Source organism: Hetaerina americana, unplaced genomic scaffold, assembly GCF_022747635.1.
Source record: "Hetaerina americana unplaced genomic scaffold, ioHetAmer1.1.p SCAF_2, whole genome shotgun sequence".
In the NCBI taxonomy this organism is placed as follows: domain Eukaryota; kingdom Metazoa; phylum Arthropoda; class Insecta; order Odonata; family Calopterygidae; genus Hetaerina; species Hetaerina americana.
The window spans coordinates 85,001,816-85,023,359 of NW_027286763.1; positions in this window are offsets into that span (position 1 = coordinate 85,001,816).

The window sequence follows — 21,544 nt, forward strand, 5'->3', positions numbered from 1 at the left end:
AGGTTTGGTAGGGATTGGGCCAATGGCTGATAAAACTGGTTTCTTAGGCTTTCATGCGAAGCAATCTAAAAATTTTAAACAGTACAAGTAACGCAAATGTTGAGTTTTCCAAAGTTTCCGTAGAAATCGAATTTAGCACACTTTTCACTAGTATGTGCATAAATCCACGGTATAAAAATCAAAGAGTTCAGGTAATCAATCAAATGATTGGCAAAAATCCAGTGATTTCCCAGTTTTCGCAAAGGTTTTTCATTTGTCGTCACTCGTAAATTGAATTGTCGTTTCGTTTGACCAAATTTGACGAATATGCACCAATTTCATCAACCTAATTAGAACAGTATCTGGAAATTAAATATATATTTAACAATCGTCACAGAATTATTACAATATATTTGCAACTTCTTGTTAGTACTTAATATATCAATTTATAAGAAATGTGATTCAAAAGAGCTAAGAGGTTCTCTTTGAAATGGAAGGGAAAATAGAGAAAATGTTGGTGAATTGTTGTCGGTGTCACGGCTTGCTTTCGGCGTCGTCAGCCATTTGTCAGTGAACTTCACAACCATTGCAGTACGGATTTATTTTCTGAAATAATTCATTTGATTTCATGTGAATTAGTGATCAAGAGCTTTCGTTCATTTCAAGATTAAAACTACAAGACAATCACCTTGAAGTTTTCCTTAAAGATTCCTGTGTTTTTCGAGAAAGGAAATTTATGAATAAGTGGATATCTTTAGAGCTACAACAAGGTATGTGGTGATATACCGCAAAAAACATCGCCTCTCGAGTGAAATGAATCATACCTCTCCTATAAGCCGGTGGCGAAAACAACAAAAAGTGCTGCACATCCTGTTAGCATCCACTAGGAAAAGACCTTTCAGCTCGATTCAACCGAAGCGGTGGTGAACTTGCTGACGAGATACACGAACCATATTCTCCCTCGACGGGCCATAAAAAAAATTTCGAATTTTTTTTAACTGTTGCCATGAATCCGGCATTATAATTCACGCGCCATAAAAATGTTTCCATCAGACGCTTCGTCCTTCCACAACCTCTCTCATTTCCCTTCAAATTCAAAAGCTTCCATTCAGCCCATCTTCAACTTATCCTTGCTTTTCCTGGCGTCATAGAAAAATAAGACCGTAGCGAAAACCCTCGTGTAAGTATGGCCGAAGAAAAGCGGGTATTTTTTATCATGATTACTGAATATAATAATAGTCCTGCCCTGCACCATAGTATAACGTTAGCCGCGTAGTATTATTTTTGAGTTATTATATATTATAATATTTTTTCAAATATAAATTTCAATCTAAATGAGTTATGGGCGATTTCATGATCAAACCTATTGATTGATTTCAACATTTGAAACATAGTGATACTACGAGTTAATATCATGTTTTCGTTTAGGTTAGACCGTATTTTCCTTGGGATATTATGGGTAAATATCATATTCTTATTTATCTCCATGATGAAAATTTCTTTATATTAAAAATTACCAGTCCGTGATACCATTCGATTTTTTATTCAAGGAAAGGATTTAACTTGTGAAAACATAATGAATAAATAACTATATATATATATATATATATATATATATACATAAAATATGTATCAAAATAGTACAAAAAAACACAGAAACACACAAAAAAAGAAACTCACTCAAGTTCCCGAATTTTCGGTGGTCAAGCCACCTTTGACAAGAGAGAAAAGGAAGAAACTTGGAAACAGGTTTCAACACAAGGGGTCGGCGATACTGGATGGATGGGGAAGGTGCGGAAAGGTTTGCAAGGGGAAGAGTTGGGAGGGGAAGTTCTAGAAGTGTAGGAATAATATGGAAGGTTTTGGGAGCGGTGGGGGGATGGAAATATCTAAAGATTGGGGTAATTAATGTCTAATATTAATACCTGGTTCATTCCAGGGATCAAGGAGCCAGATAAACGTCTGTTCTATTATTTTGAGTTTTAGTGGAGGGTCAGAGGGTGGGAGGGATGCTAAAATGGATGCACTTTATGCACAGCTAAATTCAGTGTTATGTTCGGAGGCGTGTTTTAGGATTAGGAGCATCCTAATCAGAATTCTAGCATAAGACCCGGTGGTTTTTTATTCTAATATTTATAGTTGGGGTACACTGTCCAATATAAAAGGTAAAACATAGTTGGCACTTCAGAGGGTAAACTACATTGCTGGAAGCAGAGCAGAAGTAGGGAATTGGAAAGACAAAGTTAAAAAGCGGGGGAGAGAGGGATGGGGTACGGGATTTGAAAATAGTACGTATTTTGCATCTAGGTTTATTGCAGGGAATTAGAGTGGCTTTGGCATGGGGCGAGGATTTAAGGAGTGGCCTATTTAATTTAAGGAGATCGGATAAGTTGGCGGGGGGTTTGAAAGTAACGGAGGGACATGTGGGAACAAGGTTGGTGGTGGAGTTATTCTTTTTAGGATTGGATAGAGGTATTTTAGGATTGATCTCAGAGACTCTATGTCAGGAAAATATGTGGTGCTAATTGAAAAAGGGTGTGTAACGGCGGTGGAGGAATGTTTGGGATTGTAAACATGCCTTTGAATTTTTTTGTTCTGGAGGGATTCAGGATAACCTAATTGGAGGAGGGAATGGTATAGCTTTTAGAGGAATTTATCTAGGGAGTCGGGGAGATTACAGATTCCGTGTTCTTTTATGGAAAGGGGTTAAGGAATGGAGCGTTTGGTGTGATACGGGTGGAAACTGTAATGGGAGTCATTTCGGAGGAAGTTTTTTCCACTGGACGCCCTAAATGATGTTAATCATTTGTGTTTGTACAGTCTCGTTCACACTCATTTACTCAATCGAAAACAGTTCAAAGCACAGGAGCAGATGTTCTTGAACATCAGTCTTCTCAGATTTGACCTCTTTCCATGCTGAGCCTTTTAAAAAGAATTGTTCATAGATAATCAAAAGTTTGTTAATTTAAAGGATAATGAAAATAAAACCACGTGATTTATATTTCTAAAACATTGAAAGCAGACTGTTAAGAGATGAAAAGGACTAAAAAACGATACTATGAGTCCCATCTTTTGAAGTTCCAACGAATTACCGAACCACCCACGTAATTAAGGAGCCAAAAACTGGAATGAAAATCATTTTCCCGCATAAACCCCAGGTTGAGATTAGCACTTTGAAGATCTATTTTTAATGAAACAATCTTACTCGGAAACTAAACTGAATGTCTGTTGGCTCACGAAGAGAGCCAACTTGTAGGAAAATACGTAGAACGTGAAATTTCTTGCGACACAAAGGGATGGTAGCGTAATTAACACAACTTACATAGGAAGATTTGGCTACATAGATAAAATTAGAGGAAGACACAATTGGACCTTATTACATGATTATATATATATATATATATATATATATATATATATATATATATATATATAAATGTATATGTGTACGTATGTTTTTTTCATATTCCTATATATATATATATATATATATATATATATATATATATATATATATATATATATATAAAACATGGCTATCAATACGAGTATAAGGGAAAGGGATAGGATTCGCTATTTAGAGGGTTTTCGTGTTTAACTGTGTATTTGGCCAATGTGGCTTTTCTCTTTCTTCTAGTTATGCGTGCCACGAAACGCACTGTTCCTATCCTTTATGACGTTGTATGATTGCTTTCCTACTGCTCTTTCTTCTTGTGTCATCTATTCCTCCTTTGGTGGGTGAAACCGCTCCCTAACGCCATCTCTTGGCTAAAAAATCAGGGCAATTAGTTACATTAACCCCCCACATATTTCTGTGCTGATTAACTTTCCTTGATAGCTCAAATGATTAGAGCATCGGCCCGACAAGTCGAAAAATTCGGTTTTCAAGTCTCGGTAAATGAAATTTTTTTGCGCTTGTTAACTTGCTAGATTCCGCCTTTTCCATTCTACCTGTGTTCGTTCTTAATATGTGTTCCAATAGTGGGTCGCGGTAGTCCAGTGGGTAGAGCGTTGGATTGCTGAACGGAGGGTCCCGGGTTCGATTCCCGGGCGAGGCACTCTGGGCACCTGCAGCTCTACCCAAGCTAAAGTGATTTTTCGGTTTCCAGATCTTCCTGGGAAACCATAACCAGCACAGGGAAAGGAACTGGCTCCCCTACCCTGATGTGTGAATTTCACACGCCGTATAGGGCTTAGTACTGGGTGAACTCTACCATCACCTACTAAACCGACCTTCGGGTTGATTACTGCGTTTATGGTTTATATACATATTATATATTTATATATATATATATTAAATTGCATTTATGAACTGATAGTTCTTAATATACAGCTGGTTAACTAACAAACTCCGGTACGTGACCTTCGGCGGCTTGCGGGATTTTGTACAGGTATAGATTACCAATAATAATCAGCATATTCGAGTTAAAATAAAAATAAAATAAACCTGGCTGACTGAGTAAGAGAGCCAGTAGACTTATCAAAGAGATAGCGGCCCCAGTAGAATTGACTCAGGTTCCCCGATGACAATATGGCTTCTCGTTTCTCCTATGATTTTGGTGTGCATTTGTTGGGTCAGTCTGATTTAACAAACCTGGTACCTATGAGCTTAAGGGATCAGCAGAATCATACCTGGGTCCCGCGAGCTAAATGAATGTAAACAACCGAGAGAAACTCCTATTATCCAAGTTCAAGCTTGATATGAAAAGTGATGCCAATGCGACCGGCAGTGTCTGTCGTAACGCCTCAAGGCTAGAGTTACGTGATATACGTTATGCCGGTTGACCAACTTTCTGGCTCCAAATACTAAGAGAAACCCTCGACTCTGAGATCAATGCGTATTCCCCTCTCGTGCGCACCCTTAAAAAGTCTCACTTTGCGTGCACTTGGGCCGAAAATAACTTCCCCGTCGATTAAAACTACTTTGATGGCCTTTCCAACTTTTGACGTCATTCATTCCTTGCGTGAACCCCTTATTTTTTTTCGACCTTCCCCGATGCGACTTGCGGGGGATTTAATTTTTTAGGCTGGAGACGAGAGAGGTGAAAATGAAGAGGGGATGGCTCAGACTAAAAGTGTGAAAAAATCCGCGGAGGGTGAATGAAGGAAATAAAAACTGTGGAGAGGGAGTGATAGGAGGAAAAGGGGAAAGAGAATGCAAGGGAAGGGCTAGGGAGTGATCGTCCTAATTAGTTTTTTTGAGGTTTTTCGAGCGCATCCCACGGATTCAGTGAGGAAAAGAGACCATTATATCCACGGAGCAAGTGAGTGGAGGCGCGATGAAAAAAATATGAAACAGTGCAATTAAAAAGAGGAACTTTTGGCCTTGATGTATGCGGTGTGTGTGTCTGAGAGAGAGAGAGAGAGAGAGAGAGAGAGAGAGAGAGAGAGAGAGACATTTAGAGACAGAGTTGAGAGGGTTGGAAGGGAAGGGAGGAGTGGTGAAAAGGTATGGGAGAGAGGGTAGGGAGGTGGGATAGGTTCGAATCCCTAAACATTATGGAATGGAAAGCGATGAAAACAAAAATAAAAAAAATTATCGGATTCCGAAAGCTTTGAGCGTGATTTTTAAAAAACGGATCAGGCCCCCGGGCGGGCCGAGAATATTTCGAGCCATCGCGCAAAAAAAATGGAGTTTTGCAAAAATCTCTTGAAAAATGCAAGGGTGCCGGGAATATGGTGCACAATAAAAGTGCCATAGAAATTTTCACAGTATTCCGGTCTTGTCTCACTCTTTTCGTCCCAGCCTGTGGGATTTCGATTCTGCAGGAAAACATATTTTCCAATTAGGAATTTTTCAATCAAGCGTGAATTATGCTTTCCTACAGCTAGTATAAAATTACTTTATGTTCTATCTTGATTGGTTAAAAATTTAAAACAAAAATCCATTCACATTTTTGAAAAATTTCATCCGATTGAATGAAAAAATTTGCTTCATTTGCGACCTTGTCATTTATCTGTTCCAATTTTAAAAGGACTCTAAACAGCTGATGTCTTTTGGGAGAAATAAGTTTCAATGTTACAGGCGAAGTATATGGATGCAAATTTTGACTCTGTGTTACAAGTGACCAAAGGCCGTACGGTTAATTAGCTGTACGGCTTGCTTTTGATAATGGAGCAACTCAGAAATCCAATAATTCAATCTATCACCTATTTTAAATTATTACACCGTAGCAATTATATTCAAGGTTAGATTAATTCATAATTCATGCTGGATTTGATTGAATTTGCCCATAAATTGAAAATATTCATTTGGAAAAAGAATTTTTAACGTATTGGTCGAAGGAACTCGTGATAAAATGCGTACGTCTCATTCAAAACTTGATTTAGATTACTAGATGATTATTTTACTTCTTTCTCAAAATATCATCTCTCTTTCGGTCTTATATATATATATATTCGAAAATTATATTTAGATATTAGTTTTTTTAATTATCAATGGAGACTGGTAGTTGTTGCAGTTACATATTATGCCTACAACTTCTTAATGCACTTAAATAAAAAGGTGTTCTTTTGCTTAATGCCTACATATTTAACTAATTTCATTTACTAAATGTGATTTATTCCTGAATTTTAGACTGCAGTCAGAAATATATGGGATTTATTTTTAAAAAAATATTCCTTAAAAGATATCGCGTCAATATGAAAAATATATACAACTGCAATAGAAAGGAACTATTTAATATATTGACTCATGATCTTCCATGCGTCATAGAATCTTTGCTGACAGGAAATACTATCATAAAGAATAATTATACTACATTTCGCCTGTAGATCCAAGTGAGGGATGCATAATATGCGTACGACCAAAACCATATAAAAAACGGAAAAAATTCCTTCATCGTGAGAGAAAATAGTTTTTGCACCTTTGCACTTTTTGAAACACTTCTCACGGAAATATAAATATGTCATCGGTCGTCATTCTGATCGAAAGTCGTTTCATTTGCGGAACTACTTGCAGCTCGCTCAGAATGAGAATACAGGGTTTCAATGGTTCCAGATTTCTTATGGGTTCTCATGCCCGTTCGACAGCGAATACATTTTCAATGTACAAAGAGCTTGAAAAAGTGTGTAATGTGCTACTTCATAAAAACGAAAAATACATCTCTATCGTATTTGGCTAAAAAAATTAAGAAAATAATTCCATAATATCAAGTTTTCCAATCCTTGACCTAGGATTTAGTAGTAAAACAGGTTTTTTTCTGTACTGGAATAGTAATAAACAGTCAAAGCTAAAATTGTGCTCAACTGTATGCCCAGAAGTATAGAACACCAGCAATCTTATTTTGTATCCATTAAAATTAGCAGGTACAAAAATTAGGAAAAACATTATGTAGTTTATATGCCTTTCGTAAGTTCTTTGCATTTTATCGTAGATTGGGAAAGCTTTTATTTTTTTGAGATTATTTTGTACACCAAAAGGCGTTTAATTTTAGAAATGTATGCTCAAAACCACGGGCGTTCAAAAAATCGAAGTCACACAATGCGTAGCTATACGTATATAGTTTACCGCGGAACGTAAACGCTATAACCACACTATTTAAAAACTTTAGTTTATTCTAGATCTGGGAATATCTATCTACAAGGGAAATCACCCCCTTTTTCAGGAATTTTAGCATTTGAGGGGTAAAACTGGGGCAACTATTCAGCTCAGTGTGATTGCTTTATATATCTTTATTTTGCACACATTGAAAAATTGTAGTTCGTTTTTGAAAATTATTATTCAATATCCAGTGAAGGAAAATAAATTTCACTAATTGAAATCGATGAACAGATAGGGCTTCTTGAGCTGAATAAATTATCCATGGAAGTGAAAGTGACATGTGAAAATTGGATGGAGTAAATGAAATGAAACAAAAACGGCTGAAAACCACTCCTCAAAACATAACAATGGTGGGAACTGAATTAGGGAATTAAAATTTACTGTCGTAATTATCTCAGTGTGATAAGTTTACTTAATGCTAAACTTTAGACATGGAGTGCCTCGCTCCATTCATTAATGGCCAGTGGGTTTTCAATTAGCTACCGCCTGATAGAAAGGGTTTTGTGAATTCTGCTCTCTTTCGGTTACTCATAGAGACATTATATAACTGTGGAATTATAAAAAATCGGCCGGATAAAGTCAGTCAAACGCAGATATGAGAAAAATATGTGGTGCAAACCTTGACTCCATAGGGGATTTGATTCCCGGTTTTGAGCTCTATTTCCGAACTTCGAAGACGAAAAGATGAAGCAATTTAGTTGCAAGCCAAGGTCATGCCATTATGAAAGGAATTGGCTGCCCTTGTTGACAACGGAGGACCCAATAGGTATTGTAATTACTAAAACCTAGTATCATCGAACATTATTCCGCTTTTGGAATAATTTTCGAATTTAATTGGCTATCCTGACCCTTTTAAGCAAGGACAAAAATTATTTGTAGGGAAGAAATTCAATTTTATAGTCCCACTACGTCTGTTTAAAGAGGATTGAAGAGTACTTGAAAAATACACTAATGCTCTAATTTAATTACTTCTTTACATTTTTGGAGAATTTATAATATTTTAGATCTGTTTAAACTCTAAGAGCCTCTGTTACATTGTCGAAATATTCTAGCATATACGATGCGACGTCATAACTGACTATTTTGAAATTAGCCCATTAGATTATTCTTTACATGGTGTCTTGATGTTGTTTATATGAATACTTCTGATTCACAGAAAATCCATTTGATTATCTGAGCATTATTAAACTAATAACATTCATATAATTTGTTATTTATCAACAAAATAGGGCAAGAGGAAACTTAATTAGTGTAATTATAAACTAAAAATGTCTTCGGTTACCTTAAATCACTTATGCTGTCATTAATTCACTGTCGAAAATGAAACTTTTCGTCTGTGGATTCGTACAATTTTCCCATTTCAGTCAGGAGACATGGCCCGTAACAAGTATGCTGAATGCAACAATTTGAGAGTGTAAAAATCATTCGCCTTGACTGGGATGGCGGATGACTCCGTTAAAAGTTACTGTTGCGGCATCTCCCGCAGTTTCTTTGGAAGTATGTCTGAATTTGCCAGCGCTTTTTATGATAAACACTTTACCTTAAAGAAGGGCTTGGATGCTCGATGGATAGCTTTTTATCTTATTAATTTGTTTTTTAAATTTATTTATCGACTTAATTAGGCGAGATTGAGACTTTTATCTCCTTCTTCCACCCAACCCTTAGATTACAGACATTACATTGAAGACAATACATACAACCAAGCCCTAGATGGAGGAAAACCCACCTAGGGGGGGATCAAACCTCTGAGTTGGTAGGCAAGGACGTTAAAATTAATAAATCCATGCAACTAACTCTTCCAAGAATAATTTAATGTTATCCTGGGGTACAGAGCTTTCATATGAGTTTTAAATAATTGAATTCGATTTATAACCCAATATCACGAATAAAAATAGTGGGATAGGTTTATCTACATTTTTCTCCCAGAATGTTGAAATCGTACCCATGTGTGATGGCGGCGTCAGCTTACGAAGCAGAACCTGCGCGTTTCAAGATTCCAAGATTTATGTGCTAATCTGCAAGTGACAATATAGCAGTGGTCAAGGTCGGCCTCAAGGTTATACAGCTGCTGTTGCGTTCACAAAACACTGTAATCTGGAAAATGGAACCGAAAAAAACCGCGTGAGATCCATGTGATCTCAGAATGAGGATTTTACTTAAGAAGGGAGATTTAGAACTGGATATAAAAAGTTGCAAAACAGACATATTCGTAGAAGTCATGAAAATAACACGAAGGCTTTCTTCCTGGATATATCAATTTAAATTTAATACATGTTTTCACAAAAGTTTCTTTTCACGAGTATGTACTACAAAGATGACACCAATAGTAAAATCATGAAACTTTGAAAATTTTGGCCTGAGGTCCAAGAGATGCCCGAGAAATAATTTAGGAGAGAATTAAGACGATAAAAAGCGCGGGGATAACTGTGAAAGATGTGAAAATCTGGTGTAAAAGAAAAGGAAATTCATACCCGGCTGAGCGGTGAAGCACTGATACCTTTTTTTTACACAAGGTTATAAATGCTCAGCTTAGCCTGCTACATGTACTTTGAGCTCACGGGTGACTTGTAAAGAAAATTCCATACAACTAAACTATCAACGGGTGCGTAAAAAGGCCCAGGCCGGTCATCCGGAAGATAGCAAAAACTCTGTAGAAGAAGAAATAAATTCAAATACTACTTGAATGTCAAAATAGTATTGACCTGATGGTTAGACATCAATTTATATCCTTAATATTTTTTTGTGTTCAAATCGGAAAAAATTCATCAAACATTCATGCAATATCTATGTGCCATGAGGTGTCTGCTGTAGTATATCGAGTTTGCTATTAAAGAAGCATTTAATAAGGCGAATAACATTTAATATTTTACTCCATTGTTTTATTCACGGAAACAACTAACAAGTTGACTTGTTTCAGGAGCTGTATTTCCTGTTCTACTTTCTCTTTAAGTCGTACCGATCATATTCGGGCTTTTGATGTCTTTCAACCCAATTTTTACAATAAATGACGGTTTTTGTTAGTTTTAAACGTTTTTTGACAGCAATATCAATTGCATCCTATTCAATTTAGAAATAATATACTTTCGCGCTGAATTTCTAGGTCCGACACACTTTAAACATAAGTTATCGGTAAGAAATGATTATTTAGGCGTTATTCTTGAGTCCGTTTTCTACCACCTCATGTTTGATTATGGAGAAACGATAAACTATTGGAAGTATTTATTAGGGAAGGCGCGCGGCATCTACGGTCATTTGCGATATTAGGGATAAGTGAGCAATTTGGTAGGGGTAGGATAGCCATGAAATCGAAGGAGGGAGGAAAGAAACCCGTCAATGGCATCAGTTCAGTCTTAACGGTAGGCGCCAAGAGGTTCACAGTTTAACGTTCAATCCGACGGACGGCTTCTCCAATCGAATTGTTCTCCACATGGCAGTCCAATTAGAAGCCGGAATACTACTGAAAAAAATTATGCCTCCTCTGAGATTCGAACCCGTGTCTTGGGGGTTTGAAACCAGTACCACCACATGTTCCCGATCTCAAACTTTCATTGAATGGAACACTACAACATATGGGTTTGTAGATATAATTAGTTTTATTTTATTTTTTTTCAACATTATTTGGTTACTGTATTTTAGTAATTTTTTGCTGCCATTTGGCGTTTACTAATGAAGCAAACAGCTTCAACTTCATATTTCGTAATACATGTTTGACCTTGGAAAGATTGAAAACCAGTACTTTTTATGTATTCAATCGTCAATCATGACTAAAAGTCCTTTTAATACTGATAATTAGCAAGAAAATTAATGAAAATTTGCACGCATGGGTATTATGAAATTATACCTAGCTAACCACTATTTTTAGTCATACTTAACGCATGGTTGAAAAATTATCTTTTAGGTCCCGTAAAGAAAATTGCTGGGACCAGTCAATAAGCTTATTGCTTTCATGTAGCGATTGAAGGATTCCACCCATCCCTATGGAATATAATTCTCCGTGGTTGCAGGACTTGCGCTAGCGCGTTCAAATAACCCCACAGAGGTTTCATGGCAGATGAAATCATATTTGATTCTCGTAAGGCACCCGAAAAAAATTAAATAAAACTGAAAGGAAGGCACAAACGTATTTAAACTCTGTGCACTGTGAACGTATTTAGGATCTGATATTTAGACGAGAAGGCGGTTCGAAATATTGCCAATAAATAGCAGAGGCAGGCGGACTTAACTTGGGTTAGTTTATGTACTGAGTAGAAAAAAAGGGCATGGGTTTAATAAATATAGGGCAATTATAAATTGATTCCATATTACCAATTAATAGAAATTTGAGTAATCAGTCGACAGGTAATCAAGGGAAATATGAAACAGATGGAGTTTTGCATAACTAGGGCAAAAAAGTGTGGATATTTCTTTTTAAAATTTTGATGGGGGATTTCAAAGTTGCATTGGAGGAAGGAAACAATCGAAATAAGGTACGAGAGACTGCCGTTAGAAAAAGAATTGACGCGGATAGTGAATAGTAGAGTTAGGTGCAGGGCACAAACAAATAATAACTAAGAGTGGGTTCAGTAGTCATCAAATGCTATTTATTAAGAACATTTTGTTAGATGAAAACACCCCAAATCGATTCATTGATTTGATAGATATTAATTTCAAAATGGTTTCATTTATTCATTTAGCGTCCCGGGGCTGATACATATTAGGGCCATTGATTGGTATGTTTAGTATCAAATTTCATTTAATGGATTAAAAGAATGACTCCAAATTCAATGGCATATACACGGAAATAAGGTAATGAGTATAAAATATGGGAAATGTTCTAAAAACGATGCGCGAGCCGTTGAATGGATGATGGAAAGGAAAAGAAAAATGCGAGAAAAATTAATCGGCAAAGATCAACATTTAGTATTAATAGAAGGCTATATGTGACATAACGATGAGGAAAAGAAGGTTGTTAAGATAAATGAACGGCAAAAGAAAGAAGAAATGGAAGGTAAGAGGGTTAGGGAAAGTAAGTTCAGTGATCATATTGATAAAAAGAAGTAATTTAGATTATATTTCACATATATTCTTACCAATTTATTTTTCATACACTTGTTCTGGGCGAATATCATGCATATCATGAGTTATGTATTCAACCAGTTTTCATTATAACATTGCTTTATGAAGTATTGTCTGAGCATTGGTTTGTATAATTTATTAATACTGCTTTCATTCAGGAAATATAATAATAGCAGTGCTTTATATGATCAGTATACGTATCGCTACTTCTTGCACATAATGTGTATTGCGTAAAAATAACTTGTTATTTTTTTAATTAATTATTTAATAATATTTTTTAAGACAAACCGTAATAATTATTTTTTAAGAAAAAATAAATTTCACGAATACAATTTTTTAATATCTCCGGTTCAACAAAAAACTGATGATAAGATGATTTTGTTGAAACTGGGTTGCTTTTCGAACGTTTTAGTGGAAATAGTTAAAAAGTCATTTTTGAACAGGGCAAGCACTTGGAAAACAATTTTGGTGACCACTATAAATAGTATATTTGTTAATAATTACAACTAATATATGTTTAAATATATTTTTCTTGAGTAATAAGACTTATCATCTATTTTTGACTCGTTTTTCATGAAACTCAGGCTTTAAAAGATGTAAATGTAAATTTACATTTCTTATTCAAAAGTTATGTGCGGCAAAGAATGTAGTTAAAGCTTGATTTGGTGGCGCGGGAATTTGTTCCAAGAGGAAGCATTAAATGAAACGGAATTGAATTTCACTTTATAAAAGTAGAAATAAGAAGGCAGCGTATAAGCATTTCCCTTTGTCAGTCTTCAACTATTCGAGCTTTGGATAATAACCACATCTCTTCTATTAAAGATAAATCTAGCACAGGAGTTTGGCATGTTTCCGGAAATTTTGATGAATATTTCAAATTTATCCAATTTAATTAATTTCAAGCCGTAAAAGACCAGTTAGAAATAATTCATTTGAGGATCTTAAATTGTGGGAGTATGTGAATTGTTGGTATGCTTTATGAGAAAGTTATGCAAACTTTGGTCTGGTTAAAGATTTCATTCTTTTTATTTTAAATTTCATTTACTCAAGGATGGTTAATTTGAACCATAAAATATGCTTTACCAAAAATACCGAGCGTTGAGTATTCTTAGGGATATTTCAAATTTTATGTAAAGGATATTGTCAAGGTCTTCATTTTTGGTCTATTTGAAATTCTCAATAGAAATTATTGTTGTTTTTACTGAATTTAGCGGAGAAATCTCTCGGCCCTTAAAGAGCATTGAATGGCTTAAACGAATGGATTTACTTTCGAAAGAATGTAACTGATGTCAAGAAATGTTATTTGTAGTTTTTCATTAATTAAGTATGTCAGCTTTATTAAGGTAAAAAACAAAGGATCCAATTTCGGAGGCAGGGAAAAGGGTTAGAGGATTGAGTAATTCTATAATAGAAGGTGGAAGAAAAAATAAAGAAATGTTTAGAAGCAGAAATGAATATAATATCGTTTGTGGTATCTGCTTACGGAAATGGTCGTAATAGTTGGGGGATTTCAGGAAAGATAGCGACTTGAATGGAAGGCATTGCTTGTAATAATTTGGAAAAGTAAATTTAATAAATAGGAAAAGAACCTGTATTGATTAGTCAAGGAAAATATTTGTCCAAAAAGAAAAATCAGCAAAGAAAATAAAGGAAAACTCAGCGTTGGAACATATTAAATCCTCAGTATATTTTTTGTAGGGTTTAGGAAAAAATGTTAGGAATTTTTTATTGGTTTGTCGTCACAATAGTGGGAGTGGAAATTAGTTATGTTGGCATCATTGGTTCAATTCCAATACCCTCTAAGAAAAAGTGCTTAGCATAATGTGGTAAGTATTATGGAGACATAAGTTTATTTGAATAGAAATTTATTTGGGTGGAAAAGAGGATGGAAAATCATTTAGAGGGCCAACAATTTCTCGAGGCGATACCATGAAGCTGTAGGATATGGGCGCGCTGGGGCCTGTGGAAATTCAGGAGGAAGATGTGAATACTAGTGGATTACAACATGGGATATTTTGCACGATATACTTACCATGTTTTTGTGAGTTTCAAGAAAATTTCCCAGTGAACGAAGGTGACGGAAAATACAAGAATTAAAGAAAGTAGGGATTGCCTGCAGGGTTACGCCCGCTGTTGTGTGGTAGTCAGACTCTGGAAACATGGGTAGCAGACGTCAAGGGCAGCGATAGGTTGTGGATTAAGTCAAAGCTGTCCTTTATCATCAGTGCCTGTTTTCTTTTACGCCGTAAGAATGGTAAGATAAAAATAGGATTTTCTAGGGCTAGAAAAGAAAACGGGATCCTGATTTAGCCCCTGGATTTGGAGTTGATAAAGCTTCAGTTTAGTCTTACAAGGGATTGCAGTGATTGTAGCGGGACTTACGCGATCTATTTTTTAGATGATGGGGAATTTTTAGACAGGGAAAGTAAAGCGTTTTTCAAGATATGTACGCATTAGAAAAGGAGTGCATGGACAAGAAGAGGTGAGAAGATTTACTGTATGGGTATATTTAATACAAAATGGCAGACGTTTGTTCTATTTTGCGAATACACCATGCACCTCAGTTTTCTGATAAATAAAAGTGCATAACTACGAGGACACCAGGCATCGGAAACCTTTTTTCTTCGCATCTGTTTATCTCAAGGGCAACAACGTGTGGATTTTTTGCGGTTTTCCATGTTTTCATCTGTCGAGGGGCTCCTGGAGAATATTTAACACTGTGGAACCTCTCCCGCTGATGCAAAAGATATCGAGTTCCCCGAACTAACGTTTTCAGCGATTCATTGTGACATTTTGAATACCACATATGGAAGTAACCAACCATTTAGAGCGAGTTCTTTCTCGCCTTATTACGCTTTTCCGTTCTGCGGACGATAACTACTCAGCATAGAGTACATCTCTGACTTTTTTCTTATCCTTCGCATATATTTGCTGTTTTTCCAGCCTTCAGGTTGACCAATATCACAGTTTGTATGTTTATTTTTAATCGGCATCATTTAGCAGAAATGAATCCTGAATGATTGTTGAAACCGAGAAGTATATTGTGAAATGTGAGACTTGATCAATGATACATCAGTATTCCTTGTGTGTACTATAAATGCAACGAACGTTGAGGTGAATAAAATCAATTAAGTTTGCTGATATAGAATTGGGCATTGTAAGAGTGGCGTTCAAGTTCTAAAGATCCCCTAAATATTTTTGACAAACTACCACATAAGAAATTGAAACTTCGGTTATTTATGAAGACAATCTCCATTTAGACGTTCATAGTTTTCACAGCGTTGACACCATGATTCCATGGCCGCCGCCGTGTACTTTTCTGTGGTTCTCACATTTGTCCATTGGAAAAAACGGGTGATACCTGACAAAGGGTTATTGATTATTAAGTAATAATAATGATTAAGGCAACAAATTTTGATTTTTGGAACCAGTCCCGATACTTATTGTACGGACCCTGTGTTTATGGATATATATATATATATAAATATATATATATATATAAAATATATATATATATACTATATATATATATATATATATATAATGTGTGCGTATATATATATATGTGTGTGTATATATATATGTGTATGTGTATATATATATGTATGTATATATATATATATATATATATTATGTGTGTGTATATATATATGTGTATGTGTATATATATATATATATATATATATATATATATATATATATATATATATATATATATATATATATATATATGCTTTGGTTTGGTAGGTGATGGTAGAGTTCACCCAATACTAACCACGACGGCGTGTGAAATCTTATTTGTGTTCTATTGTGCCGTCCCAATATCACTGCTCGTGTGTTTCCGTATAACCGATATATATATATATATATTATATATATATATATATATATATATATATATATATATATATATTTAGTTTGCAACACCAAAAGGTTGGTTACATTAAACTGATGCTCATAACCATGTTTTTTCATAAAAAAATTGACAAGAAGCGTAAAATTAATAATACCAAAAAATTAAAGAGCTGAGTGATGGCAGTATTGTGGAGATGTGAGCTAATAGGTAGCAATTTCAGTACACGCATTTGAGCGACGAAGTTTACGTCATCTTTAACTAATAGTGACGAAATTAGATATAAAATGAGTAAAATAATGGGTAGACCTACATGTATTACATATCCTGAGCCATCGTGACGTTGTTGTGCTGGGTCTTCCTTACACTTGGGGTCATGGTGTTGCCCCTTTCAGTAATTGATGGATATAAAAATTAAATTTATGTATAATTTAAATTAATTATTCAACCATAAACTGTTTCAAATATCTATGATAATAAAACAGTTCCATTATAAGCTGAAAACAATGTAAATGTGAATAAAATTATGTTAAACTATATTTTTCTTTGAAATGGTATGATTACGTTGCAAATATTCATATTTATTCTCGAGCATGCACATTGATATTACAAACGAAGGAACTGGGAATGCGGGAGTGAAGGAACTTCCCTAAACTTTACTGCGCACGTGTGCCGTGTCACTTATTGAGCCTTGTCTCGTAGGTGACCGGGTTAATTTCTATTCTCTGCAGATATTGCATGCACGAGAAGGATTTGAGCTCTATGCCAGAGAGAGAGAGAGCGCAATTTCTGATTACTCCTAAGCCAAAGGGATGGGATTCCTTGGCGTCTAATGCGGACTGTTAAAGGCATCGGTTTAAAGCTGCACCCCTTGGTGTGTACCATTTCAGGGCTTCACATGGCCATAAGGCGACATTATCCCAGGATCCGTTTCTGGTGGATTAAAGGAATCCATAGGCTAGATTAAGTGCTTGCACTTCAGATTTGCTGGGTTGGAAACAGGAGCACTCCAATGGTTAGGATTATGTTATCTAGATCAGCCTAAGGTATCCCGACGCCTCCGATAAATGAATCCCAACCGGTATAGTGCAAATATTTTTCTCTTAGCTGCCTTTAATTCTCAACTTAAATAGAAGAAGCATAATCGGGAATCGCAAAGTTTTCATCTTAAACTGACTTGGTAGTGCCAGCATCCTATTTTTATCGTTTTTGGGGTTCAATTCTGAAAAACCGAGAATGGATTTTAAATATTGAACATGTTCATCCTGCTTCGTTCTCCCCTGGTGTGACCAACACCGTTTGTATAATTATCAGGAGTGAAATAAAAGTATCCGAATCGCATTGTCACATCTGTGGACACCCGTTAGCGCAGGGTGAGAGGAAGTGATGTTTTTATTTTAATATGGGGTGAGCTATTTATTTATATATCTTGTGTGGTGTCAGCCAGTGCGAGTTCAATCGTAACGCTGCCACATTAAAAACCTTTGGGCAGGTTAGAGGATAAATATTTCCACAAAACCTACCAGAATAATAAGAGAAAACCCTCTGTCACGAGCTTATCCTATTGATGCTACTTATTTCTTTGACCGAGGCTCGATTTTAACACTTAATTGAAATGTGATTTGAATGCAACTTAGAATATTCAAATACGCGTTACCATGTATTTTGTGCAGATAGTTTAAATTAAATCATAGAAATTCTCGGTGTCTAAATGGCTTTACGGGTTAGCAAATAAAAGAATCATTCCGTCTCGTTAGGCTTTTTTACGGATATAATCTCTATTACAATCTTTGAATTGCAGTAGCAAATGCTGACAGCTTTTCTCTGATTACAAAAGGTTTTAGGGTATTCTTATGGGTATCCATACTTTTACATTCGATCATCTGTAATTTCATAAATGTATTTCACGTGGGTATAATTTAAATACTATTTCATGAGATTACGAATAAAACCTGTATAATTTAAGATTAATGAGTTAATTTTTCTTCTCAATTAGACAAGAAAAGGCTATTTTCATCTTTCCTTAACTCTTTCTTCTCTTTGGAATTTTTTCCCTGTCTATCACTTGGCAATGTTAATTTCCTATTCTTGTTCTGCCTTTTTGTTTTATCTCTTACTCTGGTTTCATGGCATCTCTTTAAATGAACTTCTTAAACGTCAGCATATTTTGTGGTCATATTTTTTCGAAAGTTTGTTTCAGAGATGAGTCATTCATATGTGTTTTTGTATCTCTATCAATGTACATTCTGCGGAGCATGATTTTATTCATTTCACTTCTGTATGTACGTTTTTTTGCTGCCTCCACAATTGAAACAATGCGGTTTTGGTGGTTTCTTTTGGAAATTTGTTATTTAATTTTAACGCTCAGCTGACATCATTTATTTGTATGCATACGGATGCATGCTTGATATTTCCACTATCCCAATTGTTCTTGATGTTTCGTTTCAGTGTAGCTTGTGTTAAACAGGTCATATATGCAAGGTTGACTAATGAGTTACCAAGCCGAATCCATTTGTCCAGACTTGTATAAATCAAAATAGGAGATGCTCTACGTCGACACTATGAGGAAAAAATAAATGTTTAGCGAAGGAATCTAGAAATGTAATAAGAGCTGTAGATTTACAATCGGTAACCTGCAGAAGCAAATTTATTTTTTAGGCACTCAGGCCTATTATTAAAGTGATAACACGATTTATTCCGAAATAAAAAGTTCCGCTGTGTAAATAGATAGATATAGGATACAGGGAAAGATGGAGTGAGATGCAATGCAGAACGATTCAATATTAAACGAAATGATATTAATACCTCCCAACAATAAAAGAATGTCACCTGAAACTCATCGACAACGCACGAAAGTCATTTCCTTTTAATTCCTACTCAATGTAAACCCACGCCACGAAATTTCCTGCTGCGTATTCTTACTTCAGCGGGAAGATAAAATCGCTGCCCTTCCATTCATGCCCTCGAACTAATTAAAAAAAAAGAATCTATGGATCCGCGGAATGTCTTTTTGCTAAGTGAATTTCCGTAGTCTCGAATTTAAGATCGGAGATTTTTTCTTTTCCTTTTTTGATGAGAGAGAAGGACAGCTAAGCAAATTTTTCTGAATTTTTTTCAGCCAAAGGATCGTTCGCAAACGTGTAGTGCATAAACCGCCCGCGCACTTTCAACCTGGGAGAGCGCACCCGCGAACAATCATGGATTCCGTTCGCAGGAACTCGCAGCGGTTCCTACTCCTTCGACTACGGTCGGCTGGTAAGGGGTGAGGAGGGACCGGGCCGGCGCCTCAGACGCTTTGCTTGCTCCTTCCTCGACGGTAGTACCCTCTCTCGAGTGCTGTGCATTTTGCATGCTACCGGAATACAAGTCGAGTTTCACTTAAGAATTCTGGGACGACCCCACTCGGCTGCCAATACTGGCGGAGGCAACGGAGTGAAGGAAGGAGATTGATTTAACCAAGGTGTGTGTGATGCTGGAAGAAATCGGTATGCCAAAGGATATACAGGCTTTGAAGGGAACGGAGGACTGAAGACTCAAAGCATTCGATGGTTTAAGCGAAAGGTCAAGTCAAATGTTTCAGAGTACGTAGAGATAATTCCATCGGAAGTGCAAAGTCTAGATTCTATATAATTACACACAATTATGAAGTTTTCATTGCATTATTTACAGCGTGTATTTTCAAATTAGGGAAAGCTAAGAACATAATGAAATTACGATGCAGTTGCAGAGTTTGATTGATTGAAATAATATATTATTAAAAATCATGGTTTCAAGTTTCAAGAAGTTTCATGGTTACATAGCGATTAGATTCCGGTAATTTATTTGAGCAATTCATGTGCATTAAAATCGTAAAATGAAATTTTAGATCTGAGATAACGTCCTGCTAGCACCATTTTAGCGTTCACTTGGTATAAAGAAGAGCTTTTTAATGTGAGATTCTTTTTAGATATAAAGGTTTTTAGAATGCATATTGCTGAGCTTTAACTTCGCATTTTACTAAAAATAAACCTAAGGTTTAAAATAATTTCCACTACACGATAAGCGGTAGCATAATATTTACGTTTTGAGATAAGGAAAACCTTCTTCAGTTAATACTTACGGAGCAAACATGTCTGCAAAAGTAAGACTTCAACGGTGATAGAAGCAGAGAAAAATTAATTGTAGAAATGGTAAGTCTGGGACATAGCGAATGCGCTGGCTAATTTTACATGGGAAGGTGTGAAGAAGTGATTACTTATTGAAAAATTACTGGTCACGACAGTTTGCTGAATACGATTGAGGAAAGAAAAGTAAACGGGAGAAGTTGGAAAGGAAGGCTTTTCAATCGTGCGTACAACAAATGGGAGGATTGGTTATTATGTTGAGGATACGATATTTGTAATCAGAAACAAATAAATATTGAAGCGGAATTTTTCTGACAAAATTATTTTCTTTTTCGCTCATGATTAAATTTTCTATTCAATGTTAAGGTTATATGCAGCTATGGATACGATAAAAACTATTTCATCATATTCCCACCTCAATGCTTTAAACTGACAAACTAGCGGATTTTCAATTCGTGTAAACTTTGAGGTGCCCAAGATATATGCACCTTGCAAACTCGAGGAATTATGCAATAAAGTATACCTTAAAATGCGTATAAGAAAATTTCTAGCATCTTTTTAGGAAAAAAATAGTTAAAAGTCTCCTGTCTGGTATGAAAGTATTTAGACATTCACAATTATCATATCTATATCTCAGGCATATTGAACTATGGATGGGAGAATTTAGCAAGCAGTATGAAGCTCTTAGATCGAGGGCGGATTTAAGAGAGTTCATAGGGGTCATGAGAACATTTTTGAATACCTGCTGTATTCTGAGCATACAAATCATCTACCATAGGTTACTTCGTGACCTCTAAATATGTGCAATTATTTTCAGTTGTACCTTTAGGGCAAAATGTTTAAAAAATATCTTTTATTCATGCATAAAAACGGTCCCCTCCTGAGATATTCTAGATACGCTACTGGCTTACATATGGGTGAATATGTTGTTGAGAAGAATTTTAGATCACTGTCCATATCCATGAATTCATTTCCCACATTCCGAATCATCGACCCTTGGACGAACGACAA